Source organism: Topomyia yanbarensis, chromosome 3, assembly GCF_030247195.1.
Source record: "Topomyia yanbarensis strain Yona2022 chromosome 3, ASM3024719v1, whole genome shotgun sequence".
Classification (NCBI taxonomy): Eukaryota; Metazoa; Arthropoda; class Insecta; order Diptera; family Culicidae; genus Topomyia; species Topomyia yanbarensis.
In genome coordinates, this window is record NC_080672.1 from 197,135,988 (window position 1) to 197,161,839 (window position 25,852).

The following is a 25,852-nucleotide window of genomic DNA, read 5'->3' on the forward strand; positions in this document are numbered from 1 at the left end:
CTTTGTAGCCTGCAAAGAAAAAAGTCAGCAGCCGCATGCATATATTATATTTCGCAAAAATCGCCTTAAGGGCCATCCATATACCACGTGAACCATTTAGGAAAGGGTAGAGGTCACGAGAAAGTCCATGCTTGTCCATTGGGATGGGGGTATGGGTAATGTCCACGTCGTCATATTTTTGTTTTTTATATAAAAATGAAACAAATTTGTATTGTCATTGGTGTGAGCGGTTATATTCAATTTTTTCAAGATTTTTAAATAGTCCAAGTGCTTATAACAGCATAGTATATGCGTGTGCATCACGTGTGAAAATTGAAAACATCTATGAAGACTATGATCGAAAAAATCATAAGAACTCGCACGAAAAAGAATCAGAATTTTTTAACTAGGGCTCCCTAATTCATCTTAACACCTATATTCATCTCACCCATTTGAACACATTAGTTAGAGCAGTATCTGCTATCTCTATTCAACGCATTAGCTCAAATGGTAGGATGAATAAGGGTACGTTGTGCTCGACTTTTCGCTTCGCTCAAACGCGAGTATTTTACAATTCCCAGGAAAATTTTTTAAACTGTGCTGCTTCTTAGGAACGAAGCGAAGATGATGATACCTATTTAAGCGCAATCCACTAACTCTAAGTCGAGTTATCAACGAAGGAGTGTGATATCCTGACTAATGAGATGAATACGGGCTCCTCTACCTGTAACATGGTCTAATCACATCAATTTTGGATTTCATAGCTAGAGGTTGAAATTACGAACCAATTCAAGAATTCAAAGGTTATTTGTGATGAATCTTTGAAATGTAAATATAAAATATCATACGTCGTTGAGATTTGAACGATTTTCATAAGGTTTGCTTCATATTAGTCTTCCACACGGGAAAATTTTCTAGATCCCATTTTTATGAAACTACCCATTTTTTTGAAAGTCCACATGGACACCGTAGGGAGGGGTAGGGGTTTATGAATCGTCCACACTTGTCCACGAGGGGGTCAGAAAAGAGGGGTTTTTTGTCCACGTGGTAAATAAACGGCCCCTTACAGTACGCCACATCGCAATTGAATAAAAAAGCTCGCGCATAAATGTCAGCAAAAATACCTTGCCGCAATGAAAACTAGGCATGACGGTTCGGGACAACCACTTTATATTCAAATCACAAAACAAATAGTTTTCCTTTTGTTCTAACATAATAACATCGCATAATTGCATATAATCAATCGTAAGACTAAAACAAAATGGCCGCCCGCATAAAATATTACCGCTACAAAGCTTGGCATGGCAGATCGGGACGATCGCATTGTATTCAGCTAAATGCCTTGAGCACGATTTTTTTGAGCCATTAATGCATTGCTCGTATACGCACACCAGCGTTAGCAACGACGAGCCAAAGGGCTCATTGATCGCAGCGACCTCGACCGGCCATCTTTTTGCTTACGATCGCCTCACAGGTAAGACATGCTCCTGTTGCTCTCATTTAAGTGTAATACCGTGATGGGATATTTTTAAGCAATGCAATCAAATTCTCAAATTTTGGTCTACGTGGTTTATGAATGGCCCCTTGTCTCTCTGGTCGTGACAACTTGGTGTATACAGTGCTACCCAGCGGTGAAAACACGACCCATGGGCTTTTCCCATGTAAATTATCAAAAACGGTTCACCAGAAGTTGCCATCTTGGTTTTCAGAATTGCGTCCAAAATCGATCTCTGGTATCTACTCGTAAAGCCTGTTCCGAAAATACCCATATTGATTAGGTTAGAGAGAATTAAGCATTTGCCACAAAAATGGGGTAAAATAAATAATAACAATTGTGGCGAATTGGCATTCAATTTTTGAACCACAATATAAAATTAATTCACTTCGTAAATATTCTATGTGCATACTTTTTCGATCGATCTGCTTCTTTCTATAACACTCAGCAAATGATCAAAAAAAATTTTAAGCAGGTTTTCACTTGTTCAACAAATATTTTGGTTGTAGTACAGAACCTACGAATCAATTGTCGACAACCGACCAGTGACGGCAACCGACCAGTTTCCCCTACCTACTACGAAACTATATGAAGTGAAACAACGAGAAAAATGTTAGCCATTCGTTAGGTGTAACATTTTTGTAACAAATAATTCAAAATTATTTAAAGCCATATTTAAATGTTTTTGAAACCAAATTGTTTGTTAGAAATTCAGAGTTTGGTAAATAATGTCTTTGATGCGGTTGGCCAACACGAATCGGTGCCGAAATGGATCATGTGTGGCCTCAATAATACTGTACAAAGATAATGTGGTCAATCGATAAAACTGATTCAAAACCTTTATAATAATTTTTAAAGCATGTAGAAAATCTCAACTAAAATAAGATTGAAACTTCATGAATTTCTCATTTCAACTCAGAGTTTTTTTTCGGAAGCATTTTTAGTAGATTTACTGATATTAATATATACTGGTGACTGAATTAAGGTCCATATAAGTTCTAGAATATGAATTGACCAATTTTACACAAACTCGAATTCAAATTCCAATTAGTTCCAATTAAAGTTAAAAAATTCCTTTCGACAAAAACAACACCGCATTTAATGTAAAATTTGTAAATTTTACATTCATCAAGCAGTGACCGCTGGCTTATTCTTTGTTCTGGAACTCTGTGGACTCTCGAAAGTATTTTCAAAATAGCATTGCAACTATTGCGCTTTTTATCTGTTTTGCCTAAACAATTTCAAGGTACCGAAGAGGGGCAGTAAAACAGTTTTTGCATGTCGCTAAATATTGTATTTAAACACTAAAGTGTGTTTTTAACTACGCAAGAGACCTCAATATATTTGACATTCTCGTGTTCGATGATTTTTTTTAAGACGGATCAGAAAACGTAGAAAAACATCTATGGTCCCTTAAGTGATTGGTATACATCAGCAATATTGAACGTATTATTGTTTGAATTATTTTCCAACAGTAAATATACTGTTTGTTTAGGCTTAGGTGCTTTTCTGATCTAACAGGTAGGGTGATAATAGAAACAAGGAGAAAATCTGCTCATTACCTTATATTTTCATAAAAATATACAGGCATTTTCCAACGTCAACGAAATAAGCAGATTGGAAGCTACACCACTAATTTTGTTCTACCGACTCTCACTTTTTCCGCAACTTTTTACCAAGTTTTATGCAGCCGAGCTAACCAAGATCTCAGTACAAGTGACGTTTGTTTTGCTGAAACTCGGAAAATATATTACTGAAAATCAGTAAATTGAAGCCACGTTGCTGAACTATTAATTGAAAAAATTAACTGACCGTTCAGCTGTACGGAAAACACTGAACTGAAGATGAGATATTCAAATTTTGAATCTTCAAAAGCGCGAACAATTTTGAAGAAACTACTTACCACCGAATCAAACTTAAATTATAAATGCTAATAACAGTTTTGGTTTCATCTCAATTAATGCCTGAAGCATTGAGACGAGTACATATAGACCTTTTTAGTAGACCCAACACGAAAAACACTCAAATAGCTATATAATTAACTGTAGGAAGCTAAAAAATGCATTTAAAGAATAGTCCATAAAGGAAGAGTATTCTGATTGCAATTGAAAAGCGAGATAGTGAACTTGTTCTTTGTTTATTGTCTTATTTTCAGAGTGCGCAACTAGTGTTTAGGATAAGCAATTTATTAACTAAAATGTACATAAGATGCGCATAAGTTGCCCAGGCCGAAAATAGGAAAAAACGACAGGCGCAAGTCCAATCAGTTTCTAAACTGCTCACTCGACTGACACGCAGAAGTGAAACTTATTCACCAGCAATTCAATACTAGCGCATGCCAAATAACTGGTGTATTGGTATGTGTACTTTAAAAGTCTCTTTCCTCTCGATGCCGTTTGTTGACCAAATCATCGGCCCTCACCGTCAGCGTTGCCAACATTTTTTTCAAAAAAACTCGAACCTTTCTAGAAAAAAAACTGGAAAAAAACTGGATGCTCGAAAAAACCTACTATACTCTTGTTATGTTTAAGTCAACGATTCAATGAACGTAATTTTAAGTAAACACGTATGTTCCAAACCTTTTATTGAAAATTTGAGTCAGTTTTGGATATTGTTGTCCAAATTTTAAAAAGTATTAAAACATCTGAATTTGAATGTAATTCTAATAGTTCCAGTCGAATTTTACTGTTTTGAAGATTTTCAATCTACACAAAATCCACAAAATCGTAAATTTAAGACCCTTTACTAAACTTGAGAATGCGCTTAATCCTTTCTTACGATAGTATAGCAACTAGCTGCGAATACAACAAATGTTCATGTAAATATTTGACACAATGTACTGCCACCTTTATGTTTGAGTAAAATTCATTTGAAATCGTATCAAAATGTACATTCTTGTACCGTTTTACTCACAAGTAGTATAAAAAGAGTTCAGGTCACGGTGGATTTAAATCTTATTCTGCGGCACTCTGCATCATCCCATCGCTTGCTTGAAAATTCTGTGAATCGAGTTACAATTTGTGAGAAAGAAAACTAAATAAATGAATATTAAAAAAAACTGGATAAAACTGGCTAAAATTTCAAAAAACTGGAAGATTTTTCCGATTGGCTGTTTGACTGGATGTTGTAAAAAAAACTGGAAGAATCCAGTTTAAACTGGAAGGTTGGCATCGCTGCTCACCGTACGATGGATTGTTGAGCTGTCTGATGTGATGATCTCTCTCTCGCGCAACATAATCAAGGTTTGTTTATGTTGCACACTGGTGTCACAGCGCGTCGCTTTACTCTCCCGCAACAAAAAGTCATCAAAATACCGATGAGTTGCTGGTGGATTTAAGGACGCGGCTATTGCTAAGCATTCGTTCAGAAAATAAATCTAGTTGCGTCCTTCTCAAATGGTAAAAGTCATAGTTTTAATTCACTTTTTAATGCAGACTGCATACTTTATCAATAATTTTTTGAAGCGCGGTTGCGGTAATACCGCGCGGTAAATGCTCATTTCCCGCACCGCATCCGCGGGAAAAAGTGTCTCACCGCACCGCAGTTTTTGCGGTGCGGGTGCGGTAAATACAGCGCGGTTGTGGTAATTACCGCAACCGCGACGAACCCTAATTGTGGCAGAAAATGTGATCAAGTTGTTTCGATAATGGTTAAAAAGGAACAGGACGATTTCTAATATCGTTCAAACTTATTAATTTGATATGTATAAAAAGGATTAATATTTTAGGTTATTTCATTCAGATAACAATTAAACTTTATGGACCTCTCGTTTCAAACTAAGACGATAAACTGATGCCGCTTTTGCTTGACCTCGAACCTGTGTCAAGTTGCAACCCCAATGGCTGTCATTTCGAACATTTTGACAGCAGCTGGGGTTAGAACCTGGCTCAGTTTCGCTTCATGTAAAAACGGAATAAAAACGTCTAAAGAGCTTTACACATAATGTATTACGTTTTTGGTGTACAACGAGACGCACTTCAAATCAGACTAGCCGTAATACGAATAAGACAATGCTTCTTTTATTCCTGTAGCAGTACACATTCTCAAGAGGAAAAATGTTGATAGTACCTTAATTCAAACTATTTGTGCATGTGTTAAAATTAATTGGTACGAAGTACACGATGTTAATTTTGTTCCGAACAATGTAGTTCCCCAGAATATTTCGGAAGTATGCTCTATTTAAAAATGTTGAATCATTATTTTTTCCAAATCAGTTCGATTATTTTATAGGCACAAATGCGTTAGCTTGACAGTGTCAATTTATTTTTTCACATCTTGAATATATTAAAATAAGTACAGTGCTGGAATATTTTTTATGTAAAATCGGAGAGAAAAAAATCTATCTCAAAACTAGGAACACAATCCGATAGAAAAGATTGGAAACAATAGTTTTACCTTTCTCATATAGAAAGGTTATGCAATTACTACAAAAACCGACTTTCTAACCGATGCCTGGAGGGCCGATTCTCATATACCATTCGGCTTAGTACGTCGAGATCGGAAAATGTCTGTGCGTGTTTATGTATGTATTTAGGTATGTTTGTGTGTATGTCAACAAACTATCCACATCGGTTTCTCTGGAATGACTGAAACGATTTTTCTAAACTAAGATTCAAATGAAAGGTATAATATTCCCATCGGCTACTATTGAGTTTCATTTTGATCCGACGTCTGTTTCCGGAGTTACGAGTTGAAGAGTACGGTTACATAGAAAATCTCTAAATAATTTGTCGACATCGGTTTCTCGGAATTTTCTAAACCGATTTTCACAAACTTGAATTTGAGATGATTTTTTTTAAATTGTGAGTATAATCGCTTGAATTTGTTGTTCTAGGTCACTAACTGCTATTTGGCCATATTTACTACCAAATAGATGGTTCTGGATGTCTCAGTAAAAGGGACCGTGTTTCAAAATTAACAGTCACATCGACTTATCGGAGATGATTGTCCGATAATCACAAGCTTAATCTTAAATCAAAAGCATCCCCATAACTTTCTATAACGTTTCGTGTGGATTGCTTATATGGTTCCGAAAATATAAACTGAATTGTTGATACATGTAATTCCAATGTCAGCCGGAATCTGATTTTTTTTCCAAAGGGAAGAGTACATGACATTTTAAAAACCGGAGTCGTATTTTTGCTGATAAATGTTTAAAAAATTCATGATTTTATGTGATCTCGAAAAAAAACGTTGACAAAAATCTACGACTTTTTTACTGAATTTTGCAACTTTTTTACCTTTCCAATATATAAAGGTTATGCAGTTGCTACAAAAACCATCCGAGTCGCATATACTTTTCAAATCGTAAAATGTCTGTGTGTATGTATATGTGTATGTGCGGACATTTATATCGGTTTTACATTTCTTATAAAAGAAATGTATAGAATTCGCTCAAACTTTCAAGATTTTTTCCGAGGCCCGGAGGGCCGGGTCTTATATACCAATCGACTCAGCTCGACGATTTGGGACAATGTCTGTGTGTGTGTGTGTCTGTGTGTGTGTGTGTGTGTGTGTATGTAACGGACAAATTCTCATTCGTGTTTCTCAGCAATGGTTGAACCGATTTTATCCAAACCAATTTTAAATGAAAGAACTAAAAAACAGTATGAACGCTATTAATTTGTTTTTGATTCTGATGTTTAGTTTCCAAGATATGAATGTTTGAATGCGTAAAAATGGCGTTTTTTGCAGTTTTTTTAAATTATCTGCCGAAATCGACAATATAGATTAACAATTTATATATTTTTAGACAGCTTTAACGAATACCTTTGGAACAAGCTATAGATTGTTGAAATCGGACTATTATCAAAAGAGATATTTAACATTAAATGCGGACGAAAGATTTTTATCATTTCCCATTGCCAGAAATATGACCAAAAACATGTAATTTATTATTAACGCCAAAACGGCTTAGTTTAGGTCAATAGTATCTTCGGAGAATTGAATGAAGGCAATATTCCCTTTCTTTTGGTATTGTGCTTTTGCTGATTAATCCCCCTATGAGTGAGATATTTTCACAAATTTTCTTGGAAGTGATTATATCGAAATAATATCTTCAGCAAATTTGTAGCTCTTACTTTTGCGAATAACTTTACTGAAGACTTCAAATATCTATTTTGAATACTTTAAAAGTTATGGCTTGTTGTTTGTGGATTACTCTTTGTCGCCTATTTATTGTTCAATATAGTAATAATCCATCGAAATAAGTCAAACATTATTTCAATAAATCGAATTTTGTATTTCATTTTTCTATCTACAACCGCTAGAAATAATCACCGAACACTTCCAAGTTGTCTGGAAGGAACTTGATAACTTATCAGTGCAAAAATGTTCATTTGTACGAACCTTCTGACTGCAATTTTTCTAACTTATAACCATCGGATCGATCTGAAACATATCGGAAAATGAAAAGCGAAATAAATAACTACAAGCAACGGCGTAGCCACGAGAAGGTTTTGGGGTTTACCACCATACAACCCCCCCCCCCCCCTACCACACCCAACAAAAAAAAATTGGATTGAAGTTGAAAATTTATTGATGCTGACTGATTTAATTCAATATTACAATCACAATTATCTGATCCGTAGATTGATAACCTGTTGTTGTAGACATCATGAGGACGTTTGATAAATTGTCGGAATGGGGTCCTGATATGTAACTGATCTATTGGTTTTGATTTCAAAGTTGTCCAATTGCATCAATATCAAATTCCTGCCTGAAAACATTCCAATGGAAAATTCCAGAGTTCTGTAATCAATCATAATCCTCAGATTTATTTTCAAATTGAGCTCGTTTTTGTAGAGATGTACTGTAATAAGGGTCTTTATTTAATAGGAAGCGAAGTTAAAATTGATTTAATGAAACATAGAACTGCTCACCAAAAAAATGCATAACTTTCAACATTTGCTAAAAATGTTTTTGCCTTTCTCATTCACTCTAAAATTCGTCAATCTAATCCTGACCTGGAGGGCCGAGTGTCATTTGCCAATCGACTGAGTTCGTCGAGATCGGAAAATGTCTGTGTGTGTATGTATGTGTGTGTATGTGTGTATGTGGAAAAAAATGAAATGTGACCTCTGTTGATCAGAGATGGCTGGACTGATTTGCACAAAGTTAGTCTCAAATGAAAGGTACAACCTTCCCATCGGCTGTTATTGAATTTTTTATTGATTGGACTTCCGGTTCCGAGTTGAAGAGTGCAATCATGCAGCAAATTCCCATATAAACTGAAATGAAAAAATTTCAAAATCAAATTTGTATTTTTGATGCCAAATGACTTTAAAATGCATGAAACATTGAGATGTTTGACAAAAATTGACTTTTTTAGACTTTGGTACATTTTTGCCTTTCTCATATAGAAAGGTTATGCAATCACTCTAAAAATCTTCAATTATACCGGCCCGAGGGGGGTATGCAGTGAGGGGTTGCTACTTTAAAATTAAAACTAGTTTAAAATTTCTTAACAAGTTGAAAATTTTCGGCAATCAATATCACATAGTATCTCAAGATCGTGGCTGTCGATCGATTGTATGTATGTGCAAATCGTACTGAACATGTAATATTCATTTCCACCATTGTATTGAACATAACCAGCCATGGAATCGTAGTCTGGACAAATGAGAAAAGCACAATTGCACCACTAGGTGGATTAAAACAGGTTTATATTTTGGGAATGCGTCGAGTTGAGACGAAAACGTAATATGATTAATAACGAGGATAACACTTTCCGAATGTAGAGAGAAATTTATGAAAAATGACGATTTCCATTCGACTCTAGCAGGTTCTGATCGATTTTGATGAGCATTTGATTTTTGTTGTATGACCAATGTTTAAAAACAGTAATTTAAGGTCAAGATAGCATCATTTTGAAACCGCCAATTTCGGAGATTTAGTATCTTCAATAAGTTTTACAAACGTTAAACAGCGCATCATTTGATAAAATAATTTTGACGGTATATCGTCAAAGAAGTGTTTATGGTGAATTTTCTCAGGTTAATATTCATGACTACAATAAAGTCTCAACAAATTCGCTAAAGATACGAACCTTGTTACTATTTTCTGGAAAATAATTCTGCATAATTTTAAAACTTTAAAATTCATGGTTTCGGAATTGTGCCGTTTGGACAGTAAGATCGATTTTCACCAAACCCCCACCAAACCGAATTTCTGGCTACGCCGCTGACTTCAAGTAAGTAGAAACAAAGTCGTTCTACACTCGAAAGAAACTTCTTCGAATGCTGAATATCTATTATAATACATTGACACCCCAATTTTATCAGCCAAATATGAATTGCCAAATATGATTTTTTTTATTGCATCGAACTACAACAATTTTTAGGTAGCTGTCAAGGGGTTATTTTATAGACTTCTTCCAAAATTTGACGAACCTATTCCAATTCGTATACCAATTAATTGGTATACTTAAGGGTTTATATGTTGCAGATAGAGAAAATACTGAAGTTTTCAGCTTTTTTCCTACACAATATTACGAAAGCTTATTAAACAATTTTTCCTAATATGTTTGTGAAAATTATAAACTATTTGAAATATTTTAATAGTTTAATTTTTTATTTAACCGTGATTTTTTAATAAATAGTGACCATCGCTTAACAACGTAGTCTATTTTTCATGGCTTGCGGTGAGCACGATCTCTCGAATTGCTGAACTGAAAATTATGGAATAGAAATTAATTTTTAGTGTTCTTTACAGATTTAACTCGCCGCACAGATAGCTCTGAATTAGACCCGCTGGTGCCCTAAGACGATTTCGCTAGATTTTCGGAGCACTGTGCACCCAGTGCATTAACGCAAGTGACGGAAGGTTATCGAAAAGTTTCGTGAAAATGAAAATTTCAGTAATGATGATGATTTTCCCAAACGGTTCGTTTTCGAGAGGTTTTTATTTGTTCTTTGGCATTAGGATTAGCGATAATAATTCAAATCAAGGATACTACTGGGAAGTCACCTTTAGAAAAAGTCGATGTCGAAGTAAAATTTGGAACTATGCACGCATGCACTTCAGAGATAGCGTGATATCAGGAGCTGCGATTTCATTTCAACGCTTTTTTGTGAAAAGGGCGATACTCACAAATGTAAACATAAGGCTTTTTTCATACATGCGAATGATTAATAAATAACCTTTTTAGGAAAATTCAGTTTTCCCACCACAATTTAGATATTTTATTAACAGAGCATTAACAATAATTCGATGGTATGTCTATTTTATGGGCCATTTTTTCGCTTTCCTATTGATTTGGTTTGAGATTTCTAGCACTGATGTTGTCCTATGCTGATTTGAGCGATTCTCTGAGTCCTGCCACTATCCCATGTAGTATGTGTTATCAAAAACATCGCGAAGCATCAAGTTCTAAATGTTCTCAAACGATATAATATCCGAAGAGAGTGATAAGAGTTATAAGAAATGTCTCATCACACTGTTAGGTGGATTAAAAGCGTTTTATTATTCCCATTGGCTGTTATTGAATTTCAAATTGATCCTAACCTCCTTTCAAAGCGGTGAATCTAGGGATTGACTTTAATTATATTGATATTAGAAGTGCTTGTTATGTAAAAATGTCTGAGGAATACGATGAAATTAGAATTTTCAAAATTAAAACATACGTATAACGAGTAAAATAAACTATTAATTTTTACCAGGAAAAATAGCATAGCACTGCTGCTAAAAATAATATTTTTTCTAGACTCCATGAACTTACGGTTGTAGAGTAAATACAACCGGAGATATACTCAAAAGAAAATCGAGAGTTTTAGCAATTTGTCAAAACGGGGGTAGCTCCCATGGACCGAGGGGTGATTTAATTAACACAAAAATTTCTATTTCTATATAATGCCCCGTGATGAATAATTTCTCCAAAATTGGTTCAAATCTGCGAAGGTCGACTTCAAGTTTCCATCCTTTTATGATCATTTCGCGCGAAACTACCCATATATATGATTTAGAACTGGTAATTTAGATTTTAGCAAGAGATATTATTGGATTAAGCAAACGAATCTAGAAAATACATTCAAATTGTGGATGTCGTGATAGCCCTCGTCACAAGCGCACAGATTACTCTCTGCAAGCCCAATACATCTCACATGCTCATCGAAGTGTAGTGGTTGAACATATGCCGGGACATTACACGAATGAAGTCTCGACCCACATTACTATTTATTACTACACGTAAATAAAGGTTTATGAAAACAAGTAATTTGGTACCCATATCCATATACCGGTAGAATTTGATTTATCTTGAATTATGCTTCAAAAGCTGATAGGCGTAAACATTTAGAACAAATGCATATTTCGTGGCTATAAATGACCTAGAACTAATAAACTGAGAATGTTGATCATTGTTGTCTGGAAAGAAGTAGCATGGGTCGATTGAAATTAAGTATAATTGAAAACACATGGAACGCGTTCTATACGGACTCCTTCAGCAATTCTATTTTCAATTGACTGATTATTTTATGAAGAAGCGCAGTTTGCAGTTGTGTTCGGTTTATGAATCTCCATGATTTTCTCTGTCAATTGCAGCATTTTTATACAAGAGCAATTTTTCAATAGAGCGTAGACGTTTCTAAATGCATTAATTCCAAAAAAATCGACTACTATTTTTATACAGCAAAGAAATTACACTGAAAAAATGTTGACAGTTTTCACTAAAACAAACATTTATGTTAAAAATTTAAATTGCAAAAGCTTCCCATTTTTTAATTTTTTATGTTTTGCTAGCAAACATCTAAAGAGTAAAGAAACATTTTGAACTTATCTGTAAAAAGTTTTTTTAACAATGACTTTATGCATGTTTTTTTTTTAATTTCAACTAATTGACATACAAAACTGTAATTTTTTACAGAATACAATTGAAAATATCATTTTAAATCAACCTGCAAAATTCCTTCAAAATTGCGATAGTTGTCGAGATATTTGGAATTTTGCTCTAACAAAAAACAATGAATTCGTGTAATTATGCCTTTTTTAAAGTTATTCGCGTTACCTCATTATAAAATGTCAATAAGCTAATGTTTATCGTTTTAAATTTTCAATAAAATTTTCAATAAAATAAAGTTTTCCTTACAACTTTTGACATATTTTTATCATTCATACTATTTGCAGTCAAAAATACAATTTTCTATCTGAATTTGATTATATACGTCATTTTAAATCAAAATGTTAATAACAAACATTTTTTAAAATGTTTTAAATGTTCTCGAGATATTTAAAATTTTGTTTTAACAACACAATTGTTTTATTTAATTTCGACCTTTTCATAAGTTATTCGCGTTTCTACATCTACAACAATAGGTTTTAAAAACCTGTTTTAATCCATCTAGTGGTGCAATTGTGCCTTTCTCATTTATTTAAACTTCGATTCCATGGCTGGTTATGTTCAATTCAACGGTGGAAATGAATATTACATATTCAGTATGATTTGCACATACATAAAATGGGTCGACAGCCACGATCTTGAGATGCTATGTGTCGACACTGAAACATCGCTTGAAACCTGCGGCGGATCAAGGAAGAGGATCCGGAGGGTCCGGACCCTGCCGAAAATTTTTAACTTGTTAAGAAATTTTAAACTATTTGCAATTTTAAAGTAGCAACCCCTCATTGCATACTCCTACATACGCCTAAATAAGTCCAAAAAATCGCGGTCTGAATTAGGTTGACGATTTTTAGAGTGATTGCATAACCTTTCTATATGAGAAAGGCAAAAAGGTGCCAAAGTCCAAAAAGTCAATTTTAGTCAAAAATTTTTTTTCGAGATTTCATCAAATCTCAACGTTTCATGTATTTTAAAGTCATTTGGCATCAAAAATGCAAATTCGATTTTGAAATTTTCCCTTACTCCCCCCTTTGAGAATTTTTCATTTTAGTTTCTATGGGAATTTGCTGTGTGGACGCACTCTTCAACCCGTGACTCTGGAACCGGAAGTACAATCAATAAAAAATTCAATACCAGCCGATGGGAAGGTTGTACCTTTCATTTAAGTTTGTGTTTGTGCAAATCGGTCTAGCCATCTTTGAGAAACAGAGGTGACATTTTTTCCACATACACACATACGCACGCACACATACATACATACACACATAGACATTTTCCGATCTCGGCGAACTGAGTCGAATGGCATATGACATACGGCCTTCTGGGCCGGGATTACGTTGACGATTTTTAGAGTGATTGTATAACCTTTCTATATGAGAAAGGCAAAAAGATGCATCATATTTCCTGTAAATTTCCCATTGACGGCAAGGCGATATTGTAAACCATTTGAAAGTTATTCGAAAACAATCAATATATTTTTCAACCATAAACTATATAGTTGAATAATATTTTGGTTGTTTTCCTATAGCTTGCAAATGGTTTACAAAATCGTTGTTTTGTCAAAGAGAAAGTTACAGGAAATTTTTTAGGCCTTTTGAAAAACCAATTGTTGTTGATATAAAAACTTATGAAAAGGTCGTAATAAAATAAATTAATTGTTTTGTTTAAACAAAATTTAAAGTATTTCGAGAATTATTACATTTTAGAAAAAATTTGTTATGGGCCTTTTGATTTAAAATGGCGTTTAAAATTATATTCAAAAAGGAAATTGTATTTTTAAGTGCAAATAGTATCAATTATACAAATATGTCGAAAGTTGTTGTTATGGAAACATTATTATTGAAAGCTTCTACATGAATACACAAAAACATTTTTTAGGCTTTTAAAGCGATAAAAATTAGATTATTGACTTTTTATGATGGGGTAATACGAATAATTAAAAAAAAAACCTGTTTTATTCCTCCTAGTGGTGCGATTGATCCTATCTCATTTATCCAAACTGTGATACATTAGCTGGTTTTGTTCAATTATATTGCGGAAATGTGTATTACATTTTTCTTATACTTAGCTGGTATTCCATGACTACCACGAAAGTGACTCACATTAAATAAAAAAAGTATAATATTTAATTAGCTTAATCAGCATGAGTTCAATGTTATCTTCGTGTGATAATATTTTGTTTTTTTGATGGAATATGTTTGGAAGTGAAGGGGGTAGGGAGTTAGTAGAGTGGGATTGGAGGATGCGTCAGAGATCCTTTGTCTTAATTCAGTATAGTATATGTGAGGGCAAAGGGAGGGAAGGAGGGGTGGCGACACATTACTCAACTGCATTTGAGACTTGGTATGAGAAAATCGATTCAGTCATCAACGAAGAACCGATGTGACTTTAATTGTGCAATATGCCCGGAGCCCAGGACTTCCGGAATCGTCGACAGTGGACAATATATTCCAAGAATTTTTGATTGGCAGTCAGTAATCTAGACTTGCGAATCGAAGTAATTTGGTGACCATTTCAATAGCTTTTAACCTTTGAGGTATTACGATTGTACCGATTTATGTGGAAAATTCCATTGTAACCTTATTAACCAACCTGTAATTCCGGAACCACCGTATGAAACTCAGCTGCTGTCAAATGTATTACTATATCTTTTATTTGAAAATAAATTTGCAAAAATCGGTAGAAAATTTGCTAGGAAATAGGTGTGATATTAGCTTAGGAACCTCGCGAGTTCCGCCGGAGGTCAATGTAGTCAAAGCTGCTTTGATTGATCATTAGTGATCCAGACCCGCAACCCATATATGTTTACATCATGGTTGTACCAGTTTATATGGGCATTTGTTGTGTGACCGCACTCTTCAACCCGTAACTCCGAAACCGGAAGTTGGACCAACACAAAATTCAACAGCAACTTATAGGAGTGTTATACCTTTCAGATGAAACTAAGTTTGTAAAAATCGGTTCAGCCATCTCTGAGAAAATTGTGTGAATTTAAATGACACACACATATATATATATGCACACAGACATTTTCCGATCTCGACGAACTGAATCGAATGGTATTCGCGATGCTCGAGCAAAACTTTGATCCTCTTGCTTGAAGACTATTTTTATAACTGAAGAGCAAACGTTAAAATCGAATAGGGGCAAAATTCTGCACACTCCTATGGACCATCCATAAATGACGTAGTATTATATGGGGAAGGGGGGAGTTTTGTATTTTGTGATGATGTGTGACGACAGGGGGGTAGGGGGTCATGTCATGCTACGTAGCTTTTTTAGAGGGGAATGGGTTGACCTTATGTCACGACAACCTTACCTGTTTCATCTAGCTAACATCGCTTTTCATTTTTCTTAATTTTTTTATATTTTTTTACGGGGAAAGGGGGGGGGGAGTAACTGTCAAGCTACGTTATAACCAGGGGGTATTTAGAGTTTGGTGACGTAATGTTTTATCAGTGGCTATAAAACCATAAAGCTATATACCATAAAGCCTGAATTGTTACTAGGGCTGTCCATCGGAACAGAAACATGTCGAGGTTGCTCCGCTGTTGCAAGTTACCCCGTTTGACGTAATTATGATATTTTTGTTTCAAATGTTTCAGCGTTGACCTTTAGTTTATCCAGTTCGTGGCTGGCGAGCCACTGTACATAGGTGCAAGGTGTACAAGAATGTAATAAACATTTCCACAATTTTATTGAAAATATTAGCCATGGAATAATAGTTTGGTGAAATGAGAAAGGCACAGGTTTAATATACAATAGATCGATCTGGCAAAATTGATTTTATTTTAATGTACTTAGAACAATTGAGTACTAGAATGATTGTGATATTTTTTGCCTTTCTCATACAGTAAGTTTAAGCAATCGCTCCAAACGCTGACGTTTTAAGCCGGAGGGCCTGGTCTCATACATCATTCTACTCAGTTCGACGAGATCGGAAAATGTCCGTATGTGTATGTATGTGTGCATGAGACAAATAATGTCACCTTTGATGCTCAGAGATGGCTGGACCTATTTACACAAATGAAGGGTACAACCTTCCCATCGGCTGTACTGAATACACCTTGCGGTCCCTGAGTTACGGGTTGAAGAGAGCGGTCACATAGCATATTCCCATATAAAAGGGTCCACCATGATGTCCAGTGGATGCAATGCACATTAAAATATGTGCAACATTACTTGGCTTCGCGGGTCTAGATCACTAATGACCAATCGAAGTAGCTTTGATCACAATGGCCGCCTATGACGCTTTTTGATCAGTGCTGCAAAATTTCAAAATCAGTTACCTATTTCTGCTTATATTTAAAGCAACATTTAGATTCACCACTTCCCTCATTCATTAACTTTCCATCTGATTAAAATATCATGCAAAATCGAATACTTGAATGCAGAGGAAATATAACTTCCACAAACCAAAGCATTTATTTGTTATTATGTTGACAGTTTGAAGGTAAAAACTGGCATCTTCTACATTTCCGAGTTTGCTTTTGAAACCGGACACATCAGAACCTGAATGCGCTGTGTCGGGAGAACGAATGACGAAAGAAACGAACCAAACATTTCATTCATCGCGGCGGGCATGAATTGAATTTCGTTTCTCTTTCAAGTTCACGAAGGAATGTTAATTTTTTAAGCTCTGTTCTTGATTCCCCCGGGGAACTTGCTTGCTTCCAAGTTAATGTTACACCTATTGACCGATTTTTATAAACTTTTTACAAACTTCGATTTGCAGGTCTAGACCACTGATGGCCAATCAAAGATTCTTTGAAGTTATTGTCCACTATCGATAATTCCGAAAGTCCCGGGTATCGGGCATATTCCAAAACTGAACTCACACCAGATATTCGGCGATGGCAGAACCGATTTTCACATCACAAACCAAGCACCAAATAGAAGGTATAAAATGTGGTTGGTTGCACCCAAGGTCAGCTCTTCATCTCCATCTCAAAGTCTCGTTGGCCATATTGACCATTATAAATGGTTCCGGCAGTCCCTGGAGAAATAGCCATTTCTCAAAATTACCAAACCCATGTCAGTTTCTCGGAGATGGTTGGGCCGATTTTCACAAAATTAGTCTCAAATGAAAGCGCGCGTGTCATATACAAATCGACTCAGTTCGTCGAGATCGGACGTTTTGTTTCAATCACGAGTAATAGTTTCGTCTTCAAGAACAAATTTAGTGCAATGCACACACAAAAAGTGATGAAATTTACACGTAAACATGTAAACATGTACGTGTAACCCGCTTTGGTTGTAAACAAAAATATTGCTTGAATCGAAAATATGCACATAATTAAAGATTAAAAAAGCAGATGATTTTACACTTTATCTGTATAATATTAGGTACAGGTACCATATTTTTCAACCATTCAACCATATTGGAATAAAATTAAGTATAAATACCATTCAGTTAATCAAACTGTTATTTTCAATCAACGTGTAAAATTATATCAAAATTCGTTGAAAGAAGCACGTGTATTTGCGGAATGATTTAATTTTACATCTATTTTCAAGCTCCAATATTTTTCTGTGATCACTAAATACGTAAAATTACAAAAAAATGGTTCTTCAAGTCGTCATATTTTTGTTCGTGAAATGAACGAAACCAACTATTTACAATGCACGGAAATGCTCGGATCCGTGGTTGAACCTATTTGTAGCAGATTAACGAATAAATTCGTATATTTCATCAAACAATTCGTTTGCCTAATGAATTGTTTTCGTAATAAGCCTACAAAAGTCGTTTCGTGGTTTTTACGAAAAACTGATTATAAAAAACGCTTCAGTAGAACTACGAACGATTCATCATATGTGCGAAAAATTCGTTTCTGTACGAAACCTATTCGTAGCAGTTTAACGAAAATGTTCTCTCGGTGTGAATTCAAACTAATAGCTAGGTTGTCAGTATATGTATGTAAGATAATATAGATAATTGATTTTATCCGTTAGAGTCAAAATTAATGAGATTGAGAGTGTAAACAATTATTTTTTTTGCAAGCGTTGTCCTACTAGAACTGTAGAGCTTGGTTCTCGGAAGGGCTCCCCGTCAGAATCACACACTATAATTGCAGACGAGACAGGTAATGGCGCCCACTAAAACACTTCTTTAGGATATTTGTAGTGGACCGTGATGTGAATATTCATTGTACGGTTCAGGTGTGTAAGGGGAAGGAAATTCGCGGTCGCGTGCTTCATCGCGAAGGACTTAAGCATTTGTACGTTAAAGTGTTCGATCGCGTGTGCGTTTGCATGTCGCGTATGCTAACGTGTATATAACTTCGCGTGCATAAATTCTATATTAAAACCGTGTGCCTTTCGCATATTCGCGTGTATTCTAGAATGATCGCACGTGAACCGTGAATCTGATACTTAATTTTTCGTGTGCGGTTTAGATTCTAGAAGAAAGTGGGTTTTTCTTTATCACTAGAGTTCCCAGCCATGTCTCCATGAAACGTGTTGTCTAGTTGACATGAGCTTTATTTTTTGATTGGTATAACTAAATGTATGGACCTATGTTACTGAAAAGATTTCCGTACGTGATTCATGATCGCGAGCGTTTGCGGTTTCGCGGGACCGCGTTTAGTGCTAAAACGTTTACATTATTACCGGAATGTTTTCAAGTTTGCGCGGTCGCGGGCGTAAGTTTACGTAGATGATCACGAAGGACTTAAGCCTTGGTATGTTGAGGTGTTTATCGTGTGTGCTCACGTGTATGTGACTTCGCGTGTATAAATTCGATTTTGAAACCCCATTCACATATTCGCGTGTGTTTTTGGATGGTCACGCGGACCGTCATTCTGATATTTAGCTTTCGGTATACAGATCACATTCTGACAGGGAGTGAGTTACCCCATATCACTAGAGTCATGTCGCCATGGAGCATGTTCCAGGTCATGTCGCCATAAGACGTGTTGTCTAATAAGTATGAGCGTATTTTCTTAATTGGTCCAGCGGAAGGGGACCTAGGTTTTTGGATCGAGGATAGACTTGCGGACGTGACCGATTCGTGATCGCCTGCGCGAGGGAATTTTTGTAGGTTCCCGCTTGAGACCGCGTTTGGGAATGTATGAGTGTTAAGACGTTCACTATCTCCGAGGTGTAATCATGTTTGCGAGATCGCGGGCGTAGGTGTGTGTGGGTGTTCGTGAAGAGCTCAAGCGTTTTTATGTAAAATTGTTTTTCGCGTGTGGTAGCGTGTATATGACTTCGCGTATATGCACTCGATTTTGTGACCACATATTTGCGTGTGGTCCCGAACGATCGCGCGAGCCGTGAATCTGAAACTAAATTTCAGTGTGCGGTTCAGATGCTAGAAGTGAGTGAGTTATCTTGTATCAATGGTAGATCCCGGTCATGTCGCCATGGAACGTATTATCGGGTGGATATGAGCGTTATCTTTGACGGACACAGCTGAAGGCGGGTATAGAATGGCAGTATAAGACTCGAAAAGAAAGGATAAAAGGCAATATATGAGAGATGTAATAGAATAGACAGGTGCAAGATACAGCTGAAGTTATGATCATCACATGACACATATACATTAGTAGTTCAAACACTACTAAAACTTGAATAGCCAACCACCACACATTGCACATTCTTTCTCAATTATCTATTTGTTATTGGTTGATTGTTGGTTGTGAGCTGATAAAAAGAGGAAAGTATAGAACAGAAAAGGGCTCACATCAGCCCTCCCGGCCTCCTAGATATACAACTATCGAGGCGTATTGTAATCAACATCCTGAAGCGGGCTTCTTATATAAATCAATCCTGAGTAGTCATAATGATTGGTGGATTATTAACATGAGAATTAATTAACCTCTAGTAGTAGAACATGGTGCAAATAGAAACTAAAAACAGCGAAGGTCCTTATATTTAGATAATTATTGAATCTATTGTGGCTTGATGATGTTTACAATACCGTCAATCCCACCAACCTGCGAGAGGGAGAGTCAAAATTAATGAGATTGACGGTGTAAACAATTATTATACTTTTAATATAACAAATTTTCGTTTAGGTTCAACTGTTAGTGTTGATTAGTGCCTATAGTAATAATAGCAGTTTTCAAAGTACTAATATAGTTAGACTCATATGTTTAACTAGATTATGTGTTTAACTATGCAATTATAATGTAATAAAAATGTTGTATGATTCGGTGTTCGTGAATATTGCAAAAGCCATTTTAATACAGAAAGTTATGCCATCAACTGAGATAATTTATTACGAATTGTTTGTATTCTTTTATCGTTTAAGGGACTCACAAGGATTTAATTGGAAAATGCTTGAAATTTTCATTTTAAAGACATTAATTCAAATTATCTTTTGTGCATGTTTTTTTTGTCTGTGTGTGTCATTTTAAAATTTTCTCAGAGACAGGCTGAACCGATTTTCATAAACTTAGAAAGATAAAACGCTCCCATAAGCTGCTATTGAATTTTTAGTGGATCCGATTTCCGGTTCTGGAGTTCCCACATAAACCATGATGTCCAAATTCCTACATAAACTGGTAACACCATGATCTCCCAATGATGTAAAACGTATTAAAATGGGTGCAACATTACTTTAATTTACGGGTCTGGATCACTAATGGCCAATCAAAGTAGCTTTGACCACACTGACCATCCATGACGGCTTTTGATGCCCCCGGGGAATCCGCCAAGTTCCTAAGCTAATATCACACCTATTCCCCAGTGAATTATTGACCGATTTTTAAAAACTTGTTTTCAAATGAAAAATACAGTAACCCCATTGACTGCCGATGAATTTGATTATGAGTGTTTTTTCCAGAGTTACAGGTTAATTAGTACGGTTACACAGGAATTTTCCATATAGACCGTTACAATCGTAATACTTCAGAGGCTAAAAACTATTGAAATAATTACCAAATTACTTTGATTCGCAGGTCTAGATCACTGATTGCCATTCAAACAGTCTATAAATATATTGTCCACTATCGACAATTCCGGAAGGTCCGGATTCCGGGCATATTCCACAATTAAAGTCACATCAGTTCTTCGGTGATGACTGACCCGATTTTCTCAAACCAAGTCTCAAATGGAAGGCAAAGTATGCAGTTGAGTATTGCATCGACTCTTTCTCCCCACCCCTTGCGCTTACACTTCCATCCTACATCACCTCCCCCCCCCTCTTGGACCACCCTCACACTGGCATTCCTTCATCCACCCCGTCCCTTTCAATACCCATTTTCCTAGCGTTCCAAAATATTATCACATGAAGATAACATTGAACTCATACTGAATAAGCTAACAAAATATTGTAATTTCTTATTTACAGTGTGTCTGCGTCGATTTTCGTGGGACACATGCTAAGTGTAATAAGAATGTAATAGACATCTCCACAATTATATTGAATATAACCAGCTATTGAATCATAGTTTGGATAAATGAGAAAGGCATAATCGCACCACTAGGTGAATTACAACAGATTTTTATTATTTATGTTATGAATATTTTGACTAGAGTTATGAAAAAAATAAAGACTTTTTACGTTTTACCGAGCACTAAGTAGTACTCCGATTTAGACCTAGGAGTGTAAATACGAGACATGGATCATTACATAAGCGATGTAAATGCAACACGTGTTCAGTTGTACTGATGGTGACCTTAACGTATTACAAGGTAAAGATACACAGACTGACATATTAGACGACTTGACACTACGATACCCTTCCTCGCCCATCCATCTTCGTGTCCTATAGACTGCATGTCGTCTGCATGGACCAACTGAGCCATTACACAAATTACTCACCGGACCGTACCGGGACTGACATTTCAACAATTTTAGTTAGATATGTGGTACTGTGAAATAAATTATTCGCCCTAAAATTAGTTTAAAGTTGCCTGAAGATTACTTTAGTTTTAAATCAATACCACTAAAGTTATATGAATAAATTCGTTTTTCTAAGAAAAACACCCTCTTTTGGTAAATGAAAAGTATAACAGATAGAGCTTACTACAATTAGTCGTTCTACAACTTCATTCGATTTAGTATGTCTCTACCTAGAATGGTCAAAACAAAAAATTTTATGTTAGTCAGATTTGAACTAACCTAACAGTTATTTCACCAAAAAATGGGCTCACAAAATTCGAACACTTAGGGATGGGCGTAGCGTAGTTGGTAAATCGATTGCCTTGTACGCAGCGCACCTGGGTTCGAGTCCCGACCCCGCACATAGGGTTAGAAATTTTTCATAAGAGGTTTTTCTAACCCGAAGAAGCGAATGACCTTAAGGTTAAAACCTCTATAATAGGAATAAAAAAATTGAACACTTCCCCAAAAACATAATAGGGCTTAGTAAATACTTCAAATTCCTCCTAAATTTACATTCCAGATCACTGTGCAGTGCACGTTTGTAAATTGGTAGATTAAAAAAGCTACTTTCTACGAAAGACTCATGTCAGTTCAATTGGACCTGCGAATGGTGACTGAAGAAGGTGAAGTACTGAACTGTCTTTTGAACACACACTTTTCAGACTGTATCGATCTATCAATAGCGACTGCCCCTGAGCTCTTTTCAGGTAGTTGGTCGTGGATCAAATCTCCAAGCAAAATTGCAGCATTCAATCGTCACATGGGTACTGCTGAGTATTATTCGTGTAATCTTTATAAATTTGAATTCGGAACTACATATTATTTAATATGTAATAACCCTGCAGTACTTCAATCGCGTATCGGGATATTTTGTTCCTCATATATAGGCGAACCAATCTACAGGAAATTAAACCCAAACATGTTATTGTTCCTAACCCTTTGGAATAAAGAGCTATAGGATTTATCAGTAGGGTTCATTTTTCCTTTCGCTGTGAAGAATCCAGATTGTTTACAATTTTGTGTTGCGCTTGTATTGTGTATGTATTGTATTGTCTTTCCCTTCTCAAATGAAATGACGAGACTACTTACTTGGTAGGAACAAATCTCCTAATAACTTGGGGAACGTGCCAATCGAGCCAATTTATTCAACTTACTGATTTTAGTGAGATGAAACATGCAAAATCTGGTGCTGCTGTCTAAACCACGGAAACCGTCAAGAATTCTAACATCATTCAGACCCATATGCCGGGTGTATGTTCTCCGAAAGCTCTTGTGAAGTGTTATCCTCAACAGGATAACGAAATGCACGGAGCGCGAAAGCGGTTTGTCCAACAGGTAATTTGGAATCAGGAAAGTAAGATCGACAGAGAAGCGAGCTGGACAGAGCAGAAGAGATGCTCAAATAGAGAAGGAGCTGTTACTGCACCGTAGTAATGATAGACGTCAAGACCGCGTTTTTCAGCATCAGCTAGGAAGATATATCAGAATCGTTGCACAAAGAGTACCGAATACCTGTGCAGCAGCCTGTTCAGAACTAAGTGTTGGTCTACGACACACATTCGGAACAGAAGTCAATGAGAGTAACGACAGGAGTGCCATAAGGCTCTATACTTGGCTTATAACTTTGGAACATGATGTATAATGGCATTCTAACGCTAAAGCTGTCTATAGGAGTCGTCGTTCTCACAATTACAAGAGAGACGATAGAAATGGTGGAAATGAAAACAAAACTTTATATTAAAAATTTAAATTGCAAAAAAACACATTTTTTTAAATTTTTAAATTTTGCCAGCAAAAACCTAAAGAGAATAGAAATATTTTGAATGTGATTGCATGATGGAGAGCTTATTGGTAAAAATGGTTTTTCTAACAATAACTTTATACAAGTTTTTAAATTTCATACTAATTGACATACAAAACTGTAATTTTATTACAGAATATAAGTCTAAGTATCATTTTAAATCAAAATGTATTTAACAAAAATCTCCTAAAATGCGATAGTATTCGAGATATTTGGAATTTCGCTCCAACGAAAACAATTAAATGTGTAATTATGCCCTTTTTAAAAGTTATTCGCGTTACCCCATCATAAAATGTCAAAAATCTAATATTTATCATTTTACAGAAGTAAAAGACACTTTTTCAATGAATTTGGAGCATGGAGAAGCTTTCAATAAAAAGGTTTTCCTAACAACAACTTCTCACATATTTTTATAATCCATACTATTTGCAGTCAAAATCACAATTTTTTAATATGATTATAAACGCAATTTTAAATCGAAATGCTCATAACAAAAATTTTCTGAAATGTAATAGTTCTTGAGATATTTCAGATTTTGTTTTAATAACACAATCATTTTGTTTTATTATTATTTATTAGTTGGACAACTATTTTACCAATAAGTTCTTCATCATGGAATCACATTCAAAATGTCTCTTTTCTCTTTAGGTTATTGTTGACAAAATATAAAAAATAGAAAAAATGTTTTTTTTGCAATTTTAATTTTTAATATGAGATTTTGTTTTGGTAAAAAATGATACAATATTTTTTCAGTGCATGTTTTTTTTCGTGAAGAATTCTTCATTCCCTGTAACTTGTTCTCAGATAGTTTTGCTGTATAAAATAAATTAACCGAACAAAAAAAATTTGAAATGCATGCACATAGAAACGTCTACGCCCTTTTAAAAAAGTTGCACCTGAGTCAAAATAATCTTATTGACTGTGGAAAATGCATAGTCTTCTATGCCGATTAAACCGGCAACGAGGGACTCTCAGTCGAATTTAGGAGTAGATTCATCGCCAGGCCCTATTGGAGCAGATATCGACAGGAGCTAAATGACTCAGGGCAACTCACCACCAGTCTCTGTTCAATTGTATTTTTGAAGTAAATGACCTTATGTTTGACTCAAAAGTTTCATACTGAACATGCAAGGCGTTTGAAGCTTTTTAAACCTTACTATAAGAAAGGTATTATTTATTGTCTCCCAGTACATACACAGCTGTAGTCGATTGACTGAATCGAAATGAATATGAAACTCGGCCATCCGGACCTCGGTAAAATTCGATTTTCAGAGCAATTACATAGCCTACCTATTGTATCGATTTTGTTGGCTATTTTCAACAAATTTGAAACTAAAAGAAACGAAAACAATGAAATTGAAAGACGGATAGGTATTCTAGAGCGAATCAGTTATAAACTTAGAACGGAAAACTAGAACTAGGAAGGCTCATATGCACATGATCGAAAGGAAATATGGAGAATCCTTTGCCTTCTGCTAAGTAGGAGTTGGGCGTTGCATCCAAGTCTACCACATGGTCATTGATAGAACATAATTCATCATCATGTTTTACCGCTCACTAATTGCTAATGCTTTTAACTTCACTCTTCGTGACAGGAATAGATGGACTTCTGATTTATGTTCAAAGCTCACACAATTTGCTAGCATCGTTTTAGTTATTTTTGGTTCAAATTCAATTTCTGTTTCAAACTGAAGTTTGTTTCTGTGCTCTGAGCTGAAGGCAATAGATTCTGAGTAAATTAATAAAGGAGGCGTTGAAACTGAATGCTAGCTTCGGTAAATGCACACAGAAATAGGCAACTTTTCCAAAAATAATATCGTTCTAAATGTAATCATACATTCTACTAAAGAATCGCAACTTTTTAAAAAGTGAGTTGTATCATACTGTAGCCGAAATGGAATTTAACTCATA

The 25,852-nt window shown here is 35.4% G+C and overlaps 1 protein-coding gene across 10 annotated transcripts in view; it reads right to left on the bottom strand.

The window, feature by feature from the left end:
• The window catches only part of LOC131687112 (protein unc-79 homolog), a 1,793,695-nt gene that overhangs the window by 1,012,399 nt on the left and 755,444 nt on the right, over positions 1-25,852 (bottom strand). The window lies entirely within an intron of this gene.